Genomic DNA, 20486 nt, shown 5'->3' on the forward strand with positions numbered 1-20486 from the left:
GTTTGTGAAATCTATAGTGATGTCCCTGTTACATTTCTGGTACTGCTAATTTTACTCTCTTGCTCTCTCACTTTCAATCTCCCTCTCCCTGTCTCTGAAGTTTTATTGACTTTATTCATCTTTTCACAGAATGAGTTTTTGATTTCAGTGATTTTCACTATTGTCTGTTTTATATTTCAGTGAATTCTTATCTGATCTTTATTCTTTTCTTCCTTCTGCTTTTCTTTGGGTTCAATTTGCTCTCCTTTTTTTTTTTTTAAGATTTATTTATTTATTTATTTATTTGAGAGACAGCACAAGCAGGAGGGGCAGAGGGAGAGGGAGAGAGAATCCCAAGCACACTCCACACTGAGCACAGAGCCTGACTCAGGGCTCGATCCCACAACCCTGAGATCACAACCTGAGCCAAAACCAAAAATCAGATGTTTAACCAACTGCACCACCCAGGCACCCCTGCCCTTTATTTCTTAAGGTGGAAGAGTAGCTCACTGATTTTGGACCCTTCTGCTTTTCTAATGGAAGCATTTAAAGATATTAACTTTTTCTCTAATCATTGCTTTAGCTGCATTTTATAAATTTTGATACACTGCATTTTCATTTTAATTCAGTTCAAAATACTCTCTAATTTCCCATGTGATTTCTTCTCTGAGTCACACATTATTTAGAAGTGTGTTATTTATATTTTCACATATTTGAGAGTTTTTCAAATTTCCTTAGTGTTGATTTCTAATTTAATTCCGTTGTGGTCCCGTAATTTTAAATTTCTAAGTAGTGAGTCATTTCTTTTATGGAATCAAAAATAGCTTTATTACAAACAATGAGAAAAAGAAAGAACACCAGCAAGAATAACCAATTGTTCAAGCACCACATCCTGAAAAGACTATGCTTTCACTACTGAACTACCTTGACATCTTTACTAAAAATCAACTGACCATCTAAGGATGATTTGTTACAGGGCTCTCAATTCTGGGTCAGTACTCCATGAGTCTATCCTTATTCCAATACCATGCTGACTTGGTCACTGTAACTTTACATACAGTGATTTTAAGTTTCTAACTAGACAGTCATTCCTCATATGGAAATCAGGAATATCTTTATGTACAACAAAGAACAAAACAGTGCCAGCAAGTCCTCCACTTCCTACAAATAAACATTCCTTCTAAAACACAGGGAAGCCTGAGAATAGCCCTAAGTAAACCCTGCCCCATAAGCAGTGAACCGTTACCCAGCCTAGATGTCCCTTTTTGATAAAGCTTTCCCCCAGACATCCCAGACAGATGGCACCCTCAGATCTCTCAGTTCCTGTACTTAGCAAGCTGGCTACAACCAAGATGGACCCACAGCGGTCCCATTCCTGGCTTTGGCTCTCACCTGCTCTGGGTTTTTTGGTGAGTTACTGCAGCTGATATTACTGCCTTTATGCCTTCCACTCTTGGACTCAGAACATCTGCAGCAGATAAGGCAAACTGCTTATCTGTCATGCCTTCCTGAAAATGTCAACCTTACTTTCTTCCATACTTTTGGAATATCTATTCAGTCATTCCGTAGTCAGAATGTAGTTAGAATCCAGAAGACATCATCCTATAAAATACTGCTTTTCATTTCAGGGGCTCAATCAATTTTTGTTCAAATTGAGTAAAAATCTTTTTTAACATCCCACAGCCATTTAAGCTGGCATAAAATAACCTAAAAAAAAAATTCTTCCTCAGAACTTTGAAGAACTCAAAATGGGAATGAAATAAGTAAAATTTCAATCCTAACCAGTCTTATCCCCTGGTATAAGTGTAACTTTTTGAGCAACAACTACTACAAATGACTAAATTATTTGAAGGGTCCTTGTTTTTATCATGAGTGGTTTGATTTAAATATATACATTAAATATGCACGTATATATTTAAAAGAAGTATGTAGCATGAGAAGTAAAATCCCCTCTCCTCACTCCTGCCTGAATTCCCCTTGGAATTCCCCAGAAGAAACCACTGATTAATGTTTAATTGCTATTGGTTATTTTTTAAATTGCTACTTAGTAGCCTCTCAGAGGCTACTGACAAGCTATGGATGGAATTTTCCAGGTAGACAGAATCCTGTCATTTATTTCTGATTCCATCTTAAACCACACAAAAATGACAATAAAGGAATAAAAAGAATATAGGCCCACAAAGACAAAGAAAACAGTCTCAACCAAGTTTTCTGAAGATGAAAAGCAAGTCAACAAGTAAGAGTCCTTCAGGGCTGATCTGGACTTCAGATTGATCTACTTTCCCTGCTTGGGACATAAATCCAGTCCACTCTCTAAGGCCTCACTCAATACAGATGACTGGTCAAGAGTCACCAGACATGTGAGGAAAGGGAGACTATGTAAAACTGAAAACTCACTAAGAGCAGCATATTGTATGTTCCTAGAAACAGGAGATAAATATAACAGTAGAAGAAAAGAGTTTAAAGTCTTTCCCCATGGTGGGTGGAACTCTAAGATGAATGGGGTGAACAGGGGCATACAGTTTCTCAACATAAACTTTGTAGTATTAGTTGACTTTTTAAATTATACATATGTATTAACTTGACAAAAATTAAAATTATGCTTCTAAGAAGCCACTAAGCCATTCACTGGTTTCCCAGAACTTTTTATTTCCACTTCACCTTTGGCAATGCCTTCGCTCTGACTTTAGCAAGATAGCTGCAAGCTGTCCACTAGTAGTTTTACATGTTTTTGATATACTCTGCTCATCTGTATATCATTTGGAGAGTTCCCAACTTCATGATGTTCGTTTAAAACACACACACACACACACACACACACACACACACACACACACACACATTTAAACCAGGATATGAATACCTTGCTGCAGTCATACATGAATATATACCTATTATGACTCCCCATCCGGCTATAAGTATGATGGTACTTATTACATCATTTGGCAAAGCAAATGCTCGAGGCTCACAATCTTCAGATCTTCAGCAGGACCTGATGCACCTTTGCCACGTGCTTATCATTAACCCATGCCCTGTGCCAAAGCCCTTTCCCTGCATTATTACCCTCGTCCTTACAACAACTCTGTGAGGCAGGTACCATTATTTCCCTCCATTTTACAACTCAGTAAAATTGGCACAACTCAGGTGCCTCACCCCAAATCAAGAGCTAATTTTGTCAAAAATCTATGCTGCTGTCCGCTACACTGTTTTGCTTCTCGTATGTTTTGTAGCAAAATTGTGCTACGGTGTATGTGGTTCCTGTTCATTGCCACTCTCCAACACCAGCTGAGGTCAACAGGGCAATGCTTCCTCTAGCCCACACACGGTCCAGCGATCTAGAAGTGCTAGGAGATAAAAGCCCCATTGTTCTTCAGGAAGGACAGTTGCTCCAAAGCCATTTCCCACTCGGTAGGATGGGGAAGAGATTCACTCAGAGAGCGCCTGCAGGGAAAATGAAACATTCTTCATAATCCAAACGTTCCCTCTAAGGATCTTTTAAAGCCATACGGTAGGCCATCCATGAATAGACAGCTCTCGAGAGAGCTCTGCCAAGGAGTTTACTGATATCCAGGTCGTCCTGTCTACATGTGATGGGAGACAGAGGGGCAGGCACTTTGTTTCCTCAAGTATCCGATTTCGTTTCCCGGATATTGGAGGATTTCAAGGGGACCACGCTGGGGTCGTAAGAGCATCACTGGGAAACATCTGGGTGGAGAACCCAGAGAGAAGACCGGGCACACTCACTGCCACGGCCCCTCGTTCACAGCCAGGCACAGCCACCAGTCCTCAGACACCGAGACAGGCTCAGTTCTGCCTGTAGCCTTTGGAAAGAAACATTTCCTTGACAGCATTTGCAAATCATGTTTTGTTTTTTTCCTCCAGAATAATTTGCACCACAGAAATTCTTCCATATGTCAGAGTTTGTCTCATCATCTTGCTTGGAGGAGGGAGGCAGGAAAGAAGACTACAGTCGAGGAGCTTCTTTAAACCAGGGCATGTATTAAATATTGTAAGGGCATCTTTTTGGCATAACGCTCAAGAACTTTCATTCCTTCAGGCTTCACCTCATTGCTAAAGTGTAGGTGATTCTGCATTAAACATCAGGTTCTGACATGAAAAATATGGCAATACAGCTGAAATATAGCTTAATAGCCTGAATTTTGATAATATTAACACCTTAACCGTTACTGCACGTTATACTTATGTTAGCTAACCCACTCTCATAACAACATGGTGAGAATGCAGGCGGAAGTACCGCCTCACCTGACAGATCTGCACTGTCCTCTAGATGGCTGTGTACATTATCCATTTCACTTGGTCCTGGGCTTCTTGAGGGAGGGCCTGTTAAGGGACACCCAGCGAGATTTGACGATGTGGTGATGAAAGATGGGATCGTGTCGAGAAATGATAATGGCACCTGCTTTACTCTCTCTCTCTGGGCCTCTCAGACCTGGAAGTTTCCAAGCACGGCAAGTGCTAGAATGGCCAGTGTCCATTCACACACGCGACAGGCCCAACAACATCTCTGCACCCCATTCCAGCTCCTGTGTCTGTGATGGCTTGGATGAGCCACAACTCCACAAGATGAGCAATCTAGGTTCAGGGATGAAGCCTTTTTTTTTTTTCCTTCCTGTTTTTCCTCTAGAAGCCTTGGAACCTTGGCCTCCTCTTGGGCTTACATTCTGGGCTAGTTACAGTGCACCGTTACTGTTGTTACAGGTGAGAACGTAGGACGGGGACTGTACGTAAATAAACTACAGAGCACACAAACATTCTGAATACATCTTCACAATGTCCTCGCTTTGCTACCATTGCTTGCACATGTACAGTTTTAAATGTTCCTAAAAGACGCTTTCCTAAGTAAAGGAGCTCATATCACAAACATCAAAAGGCAGCATTCAGTAGGGATTCTGGTAGGACAGACATCTGTATACCTGTCTGACCTACCTGGAAACTCATGAGGCCTGGGCTTCCGGCTCCTTCCGAGCATCATGCCCACTGCTCCTGGTTTGTGATTGCTGCCACAGCCCTTGGTGGCCCCAAGGCCTATGATCTTGCTCCATGAGGCTGCCACAGTTCCCAGAGCTGCTCCACCCTTACGTGCCTGCACCTCTGCACCCGCACACCTTCACACAGTAACTGGGGCTACAGCCTCCTGACTGCCTCCCCTGCGGTCTCAGGGAGCTCTTCCACGGGGTCAACACTGTTGCTGCGCTGTGTGCCAGACCATCCCTTTATCCCTCCTTTTCTACCGTTCCCTTCCCTTGCTTCCACAAAGCGATCATTGCGGGCACCCCCAGTACCACCAACAAGACCTCTTCCTGGCTGGTCAATTGAATTGCCTACTAATGCTTAAGCTCCCACACGCATCATAGTTTACTTAGGACGCGGTTTATTAGCACAGTTACACAGTTGACTTAGCCTTTATCCAGTGGTTCTCAGCCCCAGATACATTAGAATCACCTAGAGAGCTTTGAAAACACACTGATGCTTGGACCTCACGCCCAGAGATGCCGACTTAATTGGTCTGGGGTAGGGCCCAGGCATTGCTGTGCTTTACAAGTGATTCTAATGTGCATCGGGGTTGAGAACTACTTTATTACCTTTCTGTCTCTACCTAAATGTGAGGCATGGGTAGTGCTTATCCACTTAACAGGCCACATCAAACACACACTAGCTAATAAGATACTGATTCAACTTAATGGAGCACATCTGTAACATCTTAACATTTCTGTAGCATTGAAGAGCTGCTCTTGTGATGGGTCTAAGCACCCAGGGGATGCAAAGCAGGGTACTTCTTTCAACACTGGTTCCAGGCACTCTGCCAGTCCCAGGACTCTGAGTTCAAAGCAGCTGCAACTACAAATCTACTCAAATAATTTTGGTCAACATGAGGCAGAAGGTAATACACAAGTCCAACAAGGTAATGAATCATCATCTTCTATTATGATAATGAAGTGCTCTTTGCCGGTCAGTGTGGATCCTTCTCTTAAATCTAAGATTCAACTTTTACCACCTGTTCTCAGTCAATGGAGCATGTCATATGGGATAGTAAAAAGTTAGAAACGAACTTGCGGCACGTCTGGGAGGGTGCCTGGTTCTGACAGCCCATTCTGATCACCACGGTGGCCCCACAATAAGACCTTGGCTAGGATGGGGGGGTGCAACTGTACCATGAAGCCAGGCCCCCACAGAAGCCTCACTAATTAGTGATGTCTTCACTCTCAGTGAGCTGGGAGGTAATGTAACTTCATGCTAAAGAGCACTGGACCCTAAAGTCCTAGGCAATATGCCTCTGTTTGAATTCAAGTTTCAACAGTTCCAGCTATGTAAATGGAAGGTAATTATGATAACCTAATTCATACAGAGCTTTTGAGGACTAAAGGAAGTAATGCATGTAAAGCTACTTAGCACAGTGCTGTGCTAGGTCATTACTGTTTGCCAAGAGTGCACATAAAAGTTTTCATTTTGCATAACTTAAAAATCATTTGGGGGAACAAAAGGCCATGTGAATACCTCCTAAGTGTGATTTTCTTTTTTTTTAGTCACCATACATCATTAGTTTTTTTATTATGTTATGTTAATCACCATACATTACATCATTAGTTTTTGATGTAGTGTTCTATGATTCATTGTTTGCATATAACACCCAGTGCTCCATGCAGAACGTGCCCTCCTTAATACCCATCATGGGGCTAACCTATCCCCTCTCCCCCCTCCCCTCTAAAACCCTGTTTGTTTCTCAGAGTCCATCGTCTCTCATGGTTCATCTCTCCCTCCAATTCCCCCCCACTTCATTTCTCCCTTCCTTCTCCTAATGTCCTCCATACTATTCCTTATGTTCCACAAATGAGTGAAACCATATAATTGACTTTCTCTGCTTGACTTATTTCACTTAGCATAATCTCCTCCAGTCCCATCTATGTTCATGTAAAAGTTGAGTATTCATCCTTTCTGATGGCTGAGTAATATTCCATTGTATATATGGACCACATCTTCTTTATCCATTCATTTGCTGAAGGGCATCTTGGCTCTTTCCACAGTTTGGCTATTGTGGACATTGTTGCTATGAACATTGGGGTGCATATGGCCCTTCTTTTCACTACATCTGTGTCTTTGGGATAAATACCCAGTAGTGCAATTGCTGGGTCACAGGGTAGCTCTATTTTTAATTTTTTGAGGCACCTCCACACTGTTTTCCAAAGTGGCTGTACCAACTTGCATTCCTAGGCATGATTTTCACTACTAATTTTTAAACAATTTGGAAAAGGAAATTGGGAGAGTCCCTGAGGAAGAAAAAACTGAGAGGGAAAAAATGTCTTCCTCTTCCTTATCTAATACCTCCTTCTTGCAAGTGGTGAGGAAAGCTCTCTTTCTCCTGGATTCAGCAGAAATTAACTCTTCTCATTCTCCCTGCTGATGAAAGGCTGGGAGCCAGGGAGGAAAGGAAGATTCAAAATCAGACAATTCCCAAAGAACCTGAACCAAGAGGGTGCCTCTGCCGTCCTACATCATGATCTCCGAGGTGTGTCTGTGAGGCTCTAGGGCCTCCACTGGACGTTGGTTACAGAGGCTGGTGAGACCTCCCAATGACGACCACAGCCAGGGCCATAACGAAAAGTTGACTTTGCCTTTAGATAGCAGAATGAAGTCACCCTTTTGCTCCACAAGGCAGTTTCCCAAGTGTTTATGTGCTGATGCACCAAAGTCAGGCTGTGATGGTTCCAAATTGACTCTACCCAAACCTCCCAATGTCCTTAGCTTTACTCAGAGCTGAACAACAAACACTCAGGGAAGAGAAGAAATTCACTCTCACCTTTGGTAAATAAAAAAGGGGGGGGAAATCAATAAAATAATTTCCAATCTGTTCCTTACAACTCGAGGCCCCACTGATCAGAATGAGTCAGGAACAAACGTATTAGCTCTGAAAGAAAACAGCTTTTAGAAATAAGATTTGAGCTAGTTGGCTGAGCAATCATTATGCTTGAAATTCTCCGTGCCATATTTGCCAGTCAATAGAGCACACAGGGATACAGACTGCAGGGACACAGCTCCTTTCATCTGGCACCGGCTTCCAGACCGCATCTATAATTACTATGAAGATCATCAAACCATTCAGCGACTTCAGAGAAAAGCTTAATTCTCACCAAAATGAAGCAACAACTAGCTTGTAACAAAATAATACAGTTCCCCTTGGGACCCAGCTCTTCATCTCTGCTTCTCAAATTGGAAATACTATTAAGATTTGAAACAAAGGTTAGTTGCTGGTTGCCCCTGCTTTAGCCAGTCCTGTTCAACAAAGTCTTTGAGGCCCAGACCCACACCATCACTGAGCCAACCATGACCAAGACAAGAGCATACCAGAAGTCCCATCATGCTCAGTGGATAGGGTCCAGTTTAGGTGTTTTGACATAGGTCCAGAGTTTGGACTCTTTGTGTCCTATTCCAGAATTATTCTATTACCCACCTGACTGTAAGAATGCCATTTTCCAGAGACCCTACTGTGACATCCAACTCACTGGATTAGTCTTTGGGATATAGACAGGCTACCCTCCGCCGGAGTCTATGCCGGCATCAGTCCATTCCAGCAGGACAAATCCAGTCCAGAATGTCTGGCCATCAAACCTGCCTGAATTATACGAAATATCTGGAGGGTTTTTTTCTCGCTCCACCACAAAAAGCTTAATTTCAGATTAAGCATTTGAACTATAAACTATAGGGTCTTTGGCAAATCACCAAATACCATATAAGCCAGGCTAAACTTTAAAGGACGCAGGCTCTATGAGCAAATCACTAGACGTGTGCCCTAAGCAAGTTGGTTTACCAGCTGTCTGCTTCAAATGTGAATGTCAGGTTTATCTGGTGGGATATGTTGGTGTCCAGCCCAGATCATGTTTGCTACCAGCATCGATTCCCCAGTGTTGTGAGTACTGGGTGTTAATGTTCACAGCTGTCCTCTTCCTTGAAGAATCTCCCTTATCCCACTCTCCACTAGCCTGGGGACCCACAACCAATGACTGGTTACCATGGAGTACGAAGGGTTGGTCCCTTTGCCCCAAGGTGGGAACACCCCTGTGGTGCCATTCCCACTCCAGAGCCATCTCGTGGGATCAAGCTGAAGCTGGGCTCTGGCTCTGACCTGGTCCTTGCATGTTTTCCCCCCTGCTGTGGCCTGCTTCCCTCCTTCCTCTTCTCTCAAGAACACTCTCAATAAATCATTTGCACCAGCATCCCAGCTCAGTCTCTGCTTCCAGGGAATCCAACAGAAGGCAACTATGCTCCGGGTGGAAAATGGATTGGAGCAGGTGAAGACTGACAGCAGGAAAACAAGGTGGGAGGCTCGTGCAGCAATCCAGCTAAGCCACACTGGTTCTTTTCTGTTTGACTCTGAAATTCCAGGACTCTGTAAGTTCCTGCTAGCAGTCATAACAAGCTCATTAAATCTGCTCCATATGTTAGAACAGACACAGGTCAAACTGGCCCAGTGAGTTGTTTTATCCACTGGGGCTAGTGGTCAGAGAAATAACAGAGCAAAAACTGAAGCATTTGATTTACCAGGCAACCAGATGGAAAAAACAGATCATCTTCCAGTCCATCAAGGGTAATTTTAAAATAAAATTCCACTGGGGATCCCAAGACAGGTCTCTTGACTCATAGATTATCCAGGAACAATTTGCAACCCTGAGTCATCCACCTTCTGCCCCCCCAGCAGTTTCTTCTGGAGGCAACAGGTGTTACAAGAATGTGACGTCAACATAAGTAGAAGCTAGATCTACTTTGAACATATCAAGCTGCATCCAACAGCAGACTGGTCATGCATTTATCTAGAATTCCAATCAACGTGGAAATGCATGTCTTTCCTTCGATAAAGTACATTACTGTTTCTTAAACTGGCGTCTATAGAGATATAGCCTCAGGAATTCAAAGCTCTGTAAGAGTTTTTCTTCTACTTTCATTTTTTATGATAACCTTTAAAAAATTAACCTAACTTTATTCTGTAGCTCACGGATGGTCACTGATCACTGCCATTAGATTTCAATGGCAGTGTTATAATTGGGTGTTGGTCATACTGACACAAAGTCATTACCCAGAACTACAAGTGCTTAACTTTTAAAAAGTCTCTCAAGCTGGAAACAAGCAGATGTATTCTTAGGAGCCTATAAATTTTCAAGTTTGAGAAACACTGAACAATAACTTTATTTCTAAAGGTGAACAGTGCCTACAAAGTCCAACTGCCAACATGATAGCAAGTAGTCCAAGTAAGGAACTGGTGTTCTGGGTGCTCCACTATCCATCACAAAAGAGCAAGGCACAACCTGGCCAGCAGGGGTGAAGGCACACCTGTGAAGTCAAATGACATTGAGTATTTGCACGCCTGGGCTGTTGAGGGTCATTGTTGCTGGTGGTGTTGTTTATGTCTAATTTTAAAATCATACAAATTATTAAATCAGTGACCGTAAGGTTGTTCCAACTTGAAGCCAGGGCCTATTTTTATTTCTAACTCTTCAGAATCCAGCTGCTGTGCTGCTGGGAGATGGCCACTAAACACTTAACAAGAGAATAATTATGCATTAAGCCACAAAGGTGGTTCCTCAAGGAACTTCCAGGCTAACAGAAAAATGCCCATATTATAAACGATTATTTGCTTGATCAAAAAACAAGTCTGCATTCTTAGGTGCTACCATTAGAAAGAAAAGCAATGAGCTAATTACCCTACAAGTCAGGATAATGTTACCTCCGGAGGGAGGAAGGCATTGTGACGTGAGTGGGAAACATGGGGACTTCCTACAATGGCTGGTAATGTTTCCATTGCTTATCCTAGCTGACAGTGACCTGCTGTTTATTTTTAAACTATTCAGCTTACTATGAATTTGTTTCTGCAACCACAAATCTCAGTGAAACTCTATGCTCTCCAAAGTCCTAGTATGAATCCCAGGTTTGTAACTTATTAGCTGAGTGACCTTGGTAAATCCCATAACCTGAGCTTCAGTTTTCCTCACTGTAAAATGGGGATATCACCAACATCACAAGGTATTGTGATTCTTAAAAGAGAGAATACATGTGAAAGTGTTTCATTGCTTTGTACAGTGGAAAGCATTATAAAAATGTAAACTTGACTGATATGATCTAGGACTGGTATTGCAACTGAGATATTATGTCTAAGAAAATGTGGGTCTAGGGCCTATCTACCACTGAAGTGAGTTCATCGCTTTTGTATCATATGAAGCACATCCTCCACATTCTCGTTGGTTCCTGGCCTGCCTCCCCTCTGATCTCCACTCTCTGACACAGATCCTGAGCTCCTGCTACACTGTGACCTGACACCTGCCCCAATGTGTGTCATATGCTCTCCAAACTCTGTGCTTTCCCACACTCTGTTTTTTCTGTCTAGAATTCATCCCTCCCTTGACCCATCCTTCCAGCTTCTCAGTCATTCATTCACTCAACCAATGCTTACTGAGTACCCACTATGTGGCAGGCACTGTGCTAGGCACTGGGAATAAATTCCTGCCCTCATACTACTTACATTCTCGTGGTGGCTGACTCATTCTCTCCCCATGGCACTCGGCTCAAGGATCTCCACCTGCTCTAGAATAATTTCCCAGAGGTCCCCTCCACACTCCCCTCCTACAACCACCAGTCACCAAACCCCACTGAGTTAATGACTGCCCTTCTTTGCCCTCAGAGCATGCTATGTACTAAAATACTAGCCTGTCTTCATACAGACAGCCAGCTCTTGAGATAAAGGACTTTCAACTCCATTTGTAAAGACAAGCACATAGTAAAAATAACAGTTTATGTGCATTAAGTGCTCAATCTCTGGCTGGCACAGTTCTAAGTACTTCTACACAATAATACCTTTGATTCTCACAAAAATTATATGAGGTGGGCATTACTATCGACCCTGTTTGAAGACAAGGAAGCTGAGGCACAGGGAAGTAAAATGACTCGCCCAAGGTCATAGAGCCAGGAAGGGATAGGAGCATAATTTGAACGCAGGCATTCCCACACCTGATCCCTGCACTCATCAGCCTCACAGTTAGGAGACCCTGTAGATGTGGCACACAGGAGAAAGGCAGAAGAAGAGGCAAGGGACGAGAGCCATTCACTCAGCAAATTACAGGATAAGGAGACTTTTTCATCAGGTGCTTGCAGTGAGGATGAGCTTGAGAGAAGGAAAGTTTTCTATCTTGATTTCTGCTTCTCTTCCCATTTCCTTCATCCCTTCCCTCCCTAAACAACCTAGGGATTATCCAATCAATTAGAATGTGCTTTAATTAATGGCATTGTTCAAGCCGGTCTGTGTTCTTTCAATCCCCAGAAGACAATCTCTGGATGAAGTTAGGGGCTGGGAACTCGGGGATTGCCGTCTCCTTCCTGTCAGTCAGCCCAGGGTCCTCACGGCCTGCAACACCATCTGGGAGGCAATGTGAAGACAGGCTATCAAGACTGGATTGAGCCCCAGAGATCAGCTGGTCTAGCAGCAGGAAACACCAATGCCTGTGTGGGGGAGCGGCTAAGAGAACTGGGGAAGCAGGCAGTGTTCGGTGTTAAGTGGCTTGTAAGAGCAAACACTGCCTAGTGACTTTGCTTTTTTGTAACTTTGTACAGAACTTCCGGTTATAAACAAGGCAGATTAAACCCATGCATTTATCTCTGCTTCCTCCTCCAACCCCACTAAAATGACAATGCAAGAATTTTTTTTTTTAAAGCATGAATCCATAAGGACAAAATGGAGAGAGAGGGTGACAGCAGACAAAGACATCAACAAGACTCTGCAAAATAAAAGTGATAGCGGATTTAGTAACACGGAAAAAGCTGAAAACTAAGCAGGAAGGGGGGGAAGTCATCAAGAAGCAAACCAATTTTCACCTCAGAACCACAGAAAATCTCTGAATTTGGAGGAACCAGAAAACCAATGGCCGGGGTAAGGAAGGAAAGGAGGACAGGAAGCAGCTAAGAAGGCCACTCTCAAGTGGCCAAGCGACTGAGCCCCCCTCCTCTGGGAGGGGACAAGAGGGTTGTCGCTGCTGTAACAGAACTAGCAGGGCTCTCCTGAGCGCCTCAGACTCACCGGAAATAAAGAGCAAAAGTACCTCAGTGAAAACAGTGGAACAAAATGATATCCTCCATTTTCAAGAGGGAGACCCAATGTAGCGGTTTTGCCCATCTTTCTTTAAACTTATTCCTCATATTTGTTTAGACATTATTGCAGATGCTGTTTTAAGATGTTCATTTTCATTTTTTCAAGGTATTTTTACTTAGAGCACGCAAGTGGAGGGAGGGGCAGGGGGAGGGGGAGGGGCAGGGGAGGGGCGGCGGGGAGAGAGAGAGAATCTCAAGCAGACTCCCTGCTGAGCGTGGAGCCCAACACCGGGCTTGATCTCACCACCCTAAGATCACGATGTGAGCTGAAATCAAGAGCCAGACACTCAACCAACTGACCACCCAGGCACCCCTAAAATTTTCATTTTCTAACTGTTGCTATTGCCCATTGACCTTGTATCCAGTGACCTTACCAACCTCACCTAATAATCTGAATCCTACACCTGTGGGATCTTCAGAACTTTCTGTGGACACAATCATGGCATTTGCAAATAATGAAAATTTTATTTCTTCCCTACTCATTTTGCCTTTTTCTTTCCCTGATTTATTTCCCTAGCTAGGATTTCCAGTATAATGCTGGAGCAAAGTGGTGTTGGGGGCATCACTGTCTCCTCCCTGACTGTCTCATGAAAACTTTCAAAATTTCACCATTAATTATGTTTACTGTAGGTTTTTATTATTTTTTGTAAATTCCTATTATCAGAATAAGGAAGATTCCTTTTACTCTAGGTAACTGAGTTTTTTTTTTTATCATAAATGAGTACTGAACTTGGGGCACCTGGGTGGCTCAGTCAGTTAAGTGTCTGACTCTTGGTTTCAGCTCAGGTAATGACTTTAGGGTCGTGAGATCAGCCCCACGTCAGGCTCCATGCTCAGAGCAGAATCTGTTTGAGATTCCTTCCCTCTCCCTCTGCACCTCCCCCTGCTTGCTCACTCTTTCTAATAAATAAATTAAAAATAAATAAATAAATAAAATCTTTTAAAAAAATGAGTACCAAACTTTATCAAATGTGGTACTTCATCGATGAAAGTGATCGTATGACTTGCATGTTAAACTAATCACTGACTTTCATTATTGTGTTAATCAAGCAAATTGACTTCCTATGTAAACTCAACTTGGTCATGATATATCTTCTTTTCCATATATTGCTGGATCAGTTTGCTAATATTTCATTGGGAATTTTGTATCATTATCCAAGGGAAAGATTCACCTGTAATTTTCCTTTCTCGTAATGGTCCTTAATAGGTCTGGGTGTATGTTACTCAACATCTGAGCCTGTATTTCCTTTTCTGTAAAATGGAGACAATTTACCATGATGTATAGGGTTTCTAGGAGGATTAAATGATAAAATATATGTGAAATCACTTAGCCCATTTCCTGGCACATAGCATGTATTCAACCAATACTTACTGAAAGACTGGAATGGACTCTGGCTCTAATCAGTTTAAACTTGAGAATAAAATGAATACAAAACAATCCCAAGAATAAATCAATGAAAATAACAGCGGCTTCAATTCTAAAATCAGTAAGCAGGATTTGACACACAACAATCTAATTTGTAGAGCCTCAGCTGATGTTCAGACTCTTACTTAAGATCTAAAGCCCAGTGAAAGCAAATTCTAGACAAAGAAGAATAGGAGAGAGTGGCTAAGATCCCCACATACCCACTCTTTCACCCCCAGCAATAATTTCCAACCCCACCATCTCTGTAAAAAGTGGACTGGTAAGAACCCGTCTAAGCTGGCACTTGGGAGACTGTCCTTCAATGCTTGATATGACCTTTTACAAATCACCTATTCTTTCTGGGCCACAGTTTCTTCATGTGTCAAAAAAACAACAATCCCCACCTAGTCTATTCAATAGGGTTTTATAGGAATGAAATGGAAGGGCTTTTAAAAAGTTAAAACCAGGGCACCTGGGTGGCTCAGTTGGTTAAGCATCCAATTCTTGATATTGGCTCAGGTCATGATCTCGGGGTCGTGGGGCTGAGCCCTGAGTTGGGCTCCATGCTCAGCAGAGAGTCTGCTTGAGATTCTCTCTCTCCCTCTCCCTCTGCCCTTCCTCCTGCTTGCATGCACATGCACGTGCTCTCCCTCCCTCCCTTTCTCTCTCTCTCAAATAAATAAATAAAAATAAAATAAAATAAAAAGTTAAAACCAGCTACATGCAGGGGCACCTGGGTAGCTCAGTCAGTTAGGCATCTGCCTTCAGCTCAGGGCAAGATCCCAGAGTCCTGGGATCAAGCCCTACAGGGGCTCCCTGCTCAGTGAGGAGCTTGCTTCTCCCTCTCCCTCTGCCTGACACTCTGCCTACCTGTGATCTCTCTCTCTGTCATAGATAAATAAAATCTTTAAAAAAAATTTTTAAACCCAGCTACATGCAAATATGAGGTATTACTATATTATTTTTCCAATAATATGCTGAGTGTTTTCTATTGACTATATCAATTAATACTTAAGTAAGCCTATGAGTTAGGAACAGAATGGCACAGAATAAATCAGCAAATTGCCCAAGGTCCCACAGCTCTAAGTGCTGCAGCCAGGATTTGAATTAAGACAGTATCAGGCCTGAGCCTGTGCTCTTAACCTCTATACCATATCAACTAAGAAAAATGCCAGCTGTCCACCCAAAACAAAAACTTCCCATGTTTCATGTTGTGATAAGATTGAAAACTTGGTAGGGGCACCTGGGTGGCTCAGTCGGTTGGGCGTCCGACTCTTGATTTTGGCTTGGGTCATGATTTTAGGGTCATGGGATCGAGCCCCACATCAGGCTCTGTGCCCAGTGCGAAGTCTGCTTGGGATTCTCTCTCTCTCTACCCTCCCCCCCCCGCTTACACACGTGCATGCATGCTCACTCTCTCGCTCAACAAATAAATATTTTAAAAATAAGAAAAAATAAAAAAGATTGATAATAGGGTATTAAGACTCAACATCATTTAACACAAGAACATCTATTAAAAAGGAAAAATAAAAGTGCTTCCTTTTATAACATCCCTTTTCCCTTTTGAGAATGATTTCTCTTTCATTGGAAAAAAAATAACAGCACTGTCATAGGAAATGTTTCATCTCATAAAGCTCCAGCTAATCAAAAGTTTCCTTGGCCAATTGCCCCAGCTGTGCAACTGGAAGACATTAAGACTTTGGGGAACTCACAGTTCTCCTGTTAATCTAATATTAAATTGTTCCAACATTTCATTGACCCAAAGATTGCTCTCCAGCCTACAGTAGCTTCCTCCTCTGGATGTTCTTTGTCAGGTCTCTCTTGTCTCATTGTAAGGTCTGCAAATAGCCACAAGCCTTCTCGAACACATCATCTCTAAGCCTACCTGATATTGGCCACTCAGCCCAAGGGCTCACCTTAGAGACAGATGCTGTGACAGGCAGAGCGCCAGCCCTGTGGCATGAGTAAGTCAGCTAGGCTCCCTAAGCCTCACATTCCTCACCGGTTCCATGGGATTCACCGTGTCAACTCCAGCTGCTTCCATGGTTGGTGTGCAGGTACAATGAGACAAGGTTTGGAAAAGTACTGTGCCAAGTGCAGGACACTGGTTATAGTCTAAAACATCGTTTGTGACCAGCCTAGTTGAGTGATGTTGTCAAAAAAGCACACTGTCTGGGCCTTGGTAGTCTTGCTCTCTCACACAGAAATCTAAGAATAGTTTCTTCTCTCATTTTTATTGTTTTTGCCACAGTTCAGGCTCTCTTTCCCTCTTGACTTTCCCTCACTTAAAATATTTTTTAACTCTTTGCTAAAAAACAAAGAAGCTGCCCCTCTCCCCAGTCAGACGCTTTCACTACTAGACCCAGAGATCCAGGTGTCCGAATATGCCTTCCCATCCATCCTCTGGGCACTCTCCCCGATGACTCCCACCTTATGCTTCCCTCCTGCCATGACAGGTAGACTCACCTACGACTGAGGCCTAAAATGGGGCAGGTCTTCCTGACCCTCGCCCCTGCCTCCACATGAAGTTCTAGATCTCTCTCCATTCTACCTTAATCATTCAGGAAATATTCACTGGATGCCACCCCATGTGCCTGGCCCTGTGCTAGGAACAGAGGATACAAAGTCAAACAGAACACAAACTCCTCAGGAACTTAGGAGTCTAGTGGGAGAGACAGATTACTAACTCAACAATAAACTGACAGAGTCTGATAAGACCGATGATAGACAGGAGGCCAGAGGAACACCTAAGCCAGTCTGGGGCGGTAACTAGGGAGAGCACTGCAGAGGAGGAGTCCTATGGGAGCGCTCTTGAAGAGTGAGTTAGAGTCAGCTAGATGAAGAAGGCAAAGGGCCTCCCAGGTCAAGGGAACAGAGGCATAAGTGAGCAGGGCCCTTGCAAGCAAATCCCAAGGAATGGCCAAGCATTGGCTGCATTTGAGGAAGTTCTGGAAAATAAAATATAGATGTAGGCAGAAATAAATCAAATCCTGAAGGTGGCATCTGCTAAGCTCAGAAGCCACGGGGAACCACTGAAGCCAGGGAGTGGTGGGGTAAGATTTGTGTTTTAGAAGTCCACACTGGTTACTGGGAGAAGGGTAGACAGGAGAGGTCCTGGTGGAAGGCACAAAGACCAGTTAGAGAAGCAAGCAGTAAATGGAGCCTCAGTAAAGTCAGTGACCTTGAGAATGAGGAGAAAGGCAGGCCCAGGGATAGAGAAGAGAAAGAAGCTCCAGGACTCACTGACTAATTGCACATGGCAGGGTATGGCAGGGAATGGTAAGTGAGAGGAAGGGGCCTCAGGAAGATGACACACTGGTCTCTGACTTCGGTATTAGGTGAATGAGTAGAGGCACCATTACCAAAGAAGCTCAGAGAAAGAGAGGTGCTTGTTTTTTGCACCTGTCAAAAGTGATGACGAGGTTAAGAGAAAGAACTCAACACAAAAGACTATATGCCATCTGATTCTATTTTCATGAAGTTCTCAAGAAGGCAAAACAACGTAGCAACATAAAGCAGATCAGTGGTTGCCAGGGCCGAAGGGTCAGGGCAGGGGACCAACTGCAAAGGACCACAGGAAAAGTTCTCAGGGCGAGCAGGTACTAAGAACCAAGGCTAAGATACAAAAAGGAAATGTCACAGAATGGGAGCCGTACATTGTTCTACAGCCCATATCTTCACTGAGGTGGTGGTTACTGAAATTCATGAAACTATACCCCCAAAATGAATGAATTTTATTGTGTGTAAATACCTCAATAGAGCTATTGTTTTATTTTTATTTTTTTAATAAAGCTACTTTTTAAAGCAATGTCCTTGGGGACAGCCAGGTGGAGACGGCAGGGAGCGGAGTCTAGCTACCCAACATGGTTTTGAAACAGTGGGGGAGGGGCTGGTATAAAGTAGGACAAAGGCCAAGGACAGTGCATCTCGGAAACCACGAGAGCATGGGTGCAGAGAAGCCCAGCAAGACAGCTCAGAAGAAAGAACTAGAGACCTAGAAAGTCCAGCAGGAGAAACATGAACAGAAGCTGAGGTAGAGTTTTTAAAAGAGGACAGTAATCAACAGAGTAGCACCCCCAGAGAGCTCCAGAAAGACAGAAGCTAAACCAGAGAGCATCACTGGCTTTGTCTACCTGGATAACTTTGATGGAGGCAAAGTCAGAGATTTCCCTCCCTTGTCCTGCTACTAGAATAACTAGGTCACCCCGAAGCAGCAGTTTTTAAACATTTTTTAACAGCAAAGTTGTTGAGGAAGATGGCAGAGTACTTTCTGTGACCAATCCCAAATGTGCTGACTTGCAAAATTTTTCTGATTTGGGTCCTGAAATCCAATCTGCAAACACTTTGGCTGTGGGTATACCTTTCTGGTCACATGTCTGTTAGGTGAAAATTAAAATAAATTAGAATTGCACAAGCACCCTCTACCCAAAAGCAAATGGGTGCCAGGTGATAGCACCAAGGGTTGCGGCCAGGGACTGAAAACCTGTGAGGGTCACAGACTAGAAAGACACAGAACATACGAGACCTGCCACGCTCAACACCCAGAACTAAGGCTGAGGGGAAGAGGAAAATTTAGAGGGCAGTGGATTATACATATTTTAAGGCCGAGAGTGACACCCAGTGTTCACAGAGATCACTCCAGGCTCCCAATAGCTTCCCTTTCTGTTCGGGGCACAGAAGACGGCTGGCTGGTCCCAGGCATGACCCAGACGGAGCTGCCCTCTGGCTTCCCAGGTCAGGAGGGCAAGCCGGACTGAGGGGTGGTGGGAGTTAGGTGACAGGGATGAGTTAGCTGGACCCCAAGAAGCAGAGTGGCCCACAATTCCATCTCGTGATGACAGCTGTGAAGAGAGAGCCTGACCGTCTCTAAAGCACTTACTGCATGCATTGCGTATTCTGATCCTCACTGCAACCTTAGTGAGCAGGCAGGGCAAGAGGTCAGCCCCATTTTTTGGAAAGAAGATTAAGCTGCAGAGAAGTTAACAGATTTAACTACAAACCTAGGTCTCCTGTCCTAAGTGCTCATTCCTTAACACCAGGCCATCAGGACTTGGCCAGGAAGATGCTGGAGGTACAGGAGCAGGGGTACCTGGAGTCTCACATCTGGAGCTCCAAACACTAAATGGGACACAGCCTCTGAGCAATCCCACAGTCACTCAGTAAACAGACTTCTGGAGCACTCATATGTGCCAGGCACTACCCGTCTGAGAACAAAAGACAGCCCTTTCTTTTCCTGAAGAGGTCTGTAACCTATCCAGCGAGGCAGATGAGCAAGATGAGATGGGACAGGACAGGACTGTGACGGGCTGACCCAAGTACAGCAGGGGCCCAGCTTCCCAGGGGAGGATGAAGAACGGCCCAGAGGCGCTTCTGCTCCAGACGCAAAGCACGAGCCCTCAGCCATGGACAGCTCAGCAAGCCCTCTCACCTGCACACCCTCTGCACACCACCCTCCTTTCCAAAAAGGAGAGAAAGTGGAGAAGAAAATCCACCTTCAGTGAATCTAGGAAACAGCCAAAAACCCAAAGCCCAGTGGATGGAGAGTAAGAGCAGTCAGGGCCAAGTCAAAGGGGGAGGCAGAGAATGGCTTTGGGAAGTGCACAGTTCTAGAGAAGTCTGCACACACCACGGAAGGCCAAGCCAGCAAACATTAAGTTAAGCAAGGTCAGGGCCTCTTGGAACTCGACTGGCACCACCAAGAGACAGGGGAAACAGGAAGCCGAGTGAGAAATCTTTATAAAACACTAGCCCTCAGTGAGGCCAGGTAGCAAACAGCCCTGCCACTTCAAAATGAAGTCAACTGAAAAGAAAGAAATGCTAAACGCTATCCAAAAACCCCGTGACAATGCAGGATTTTCTGGTGAGTAAGCAGACTTGCTGCTCACTCCGAAAATAGGAATATGGAGAATGGAAAACATGAAGCAGAGATAAACTCTCTGCAGAAGGCAGAGCAAAG

Source organism: Zalophus californianus, chromosome 8 (assembly GCF_009762305.2).
Source record: "Zalophus californianus isolate mZalCal1 chromosome 8, mZalCal1.pri.v2, whole genome shotgun sequence".
In the NCBI taxonomy this organism is placed as follows: Eukaryota; Metazoa; Chordata; class Mammalia; order Carnivora; family Otariidae; genus Zalophus; species Zalophus californianus.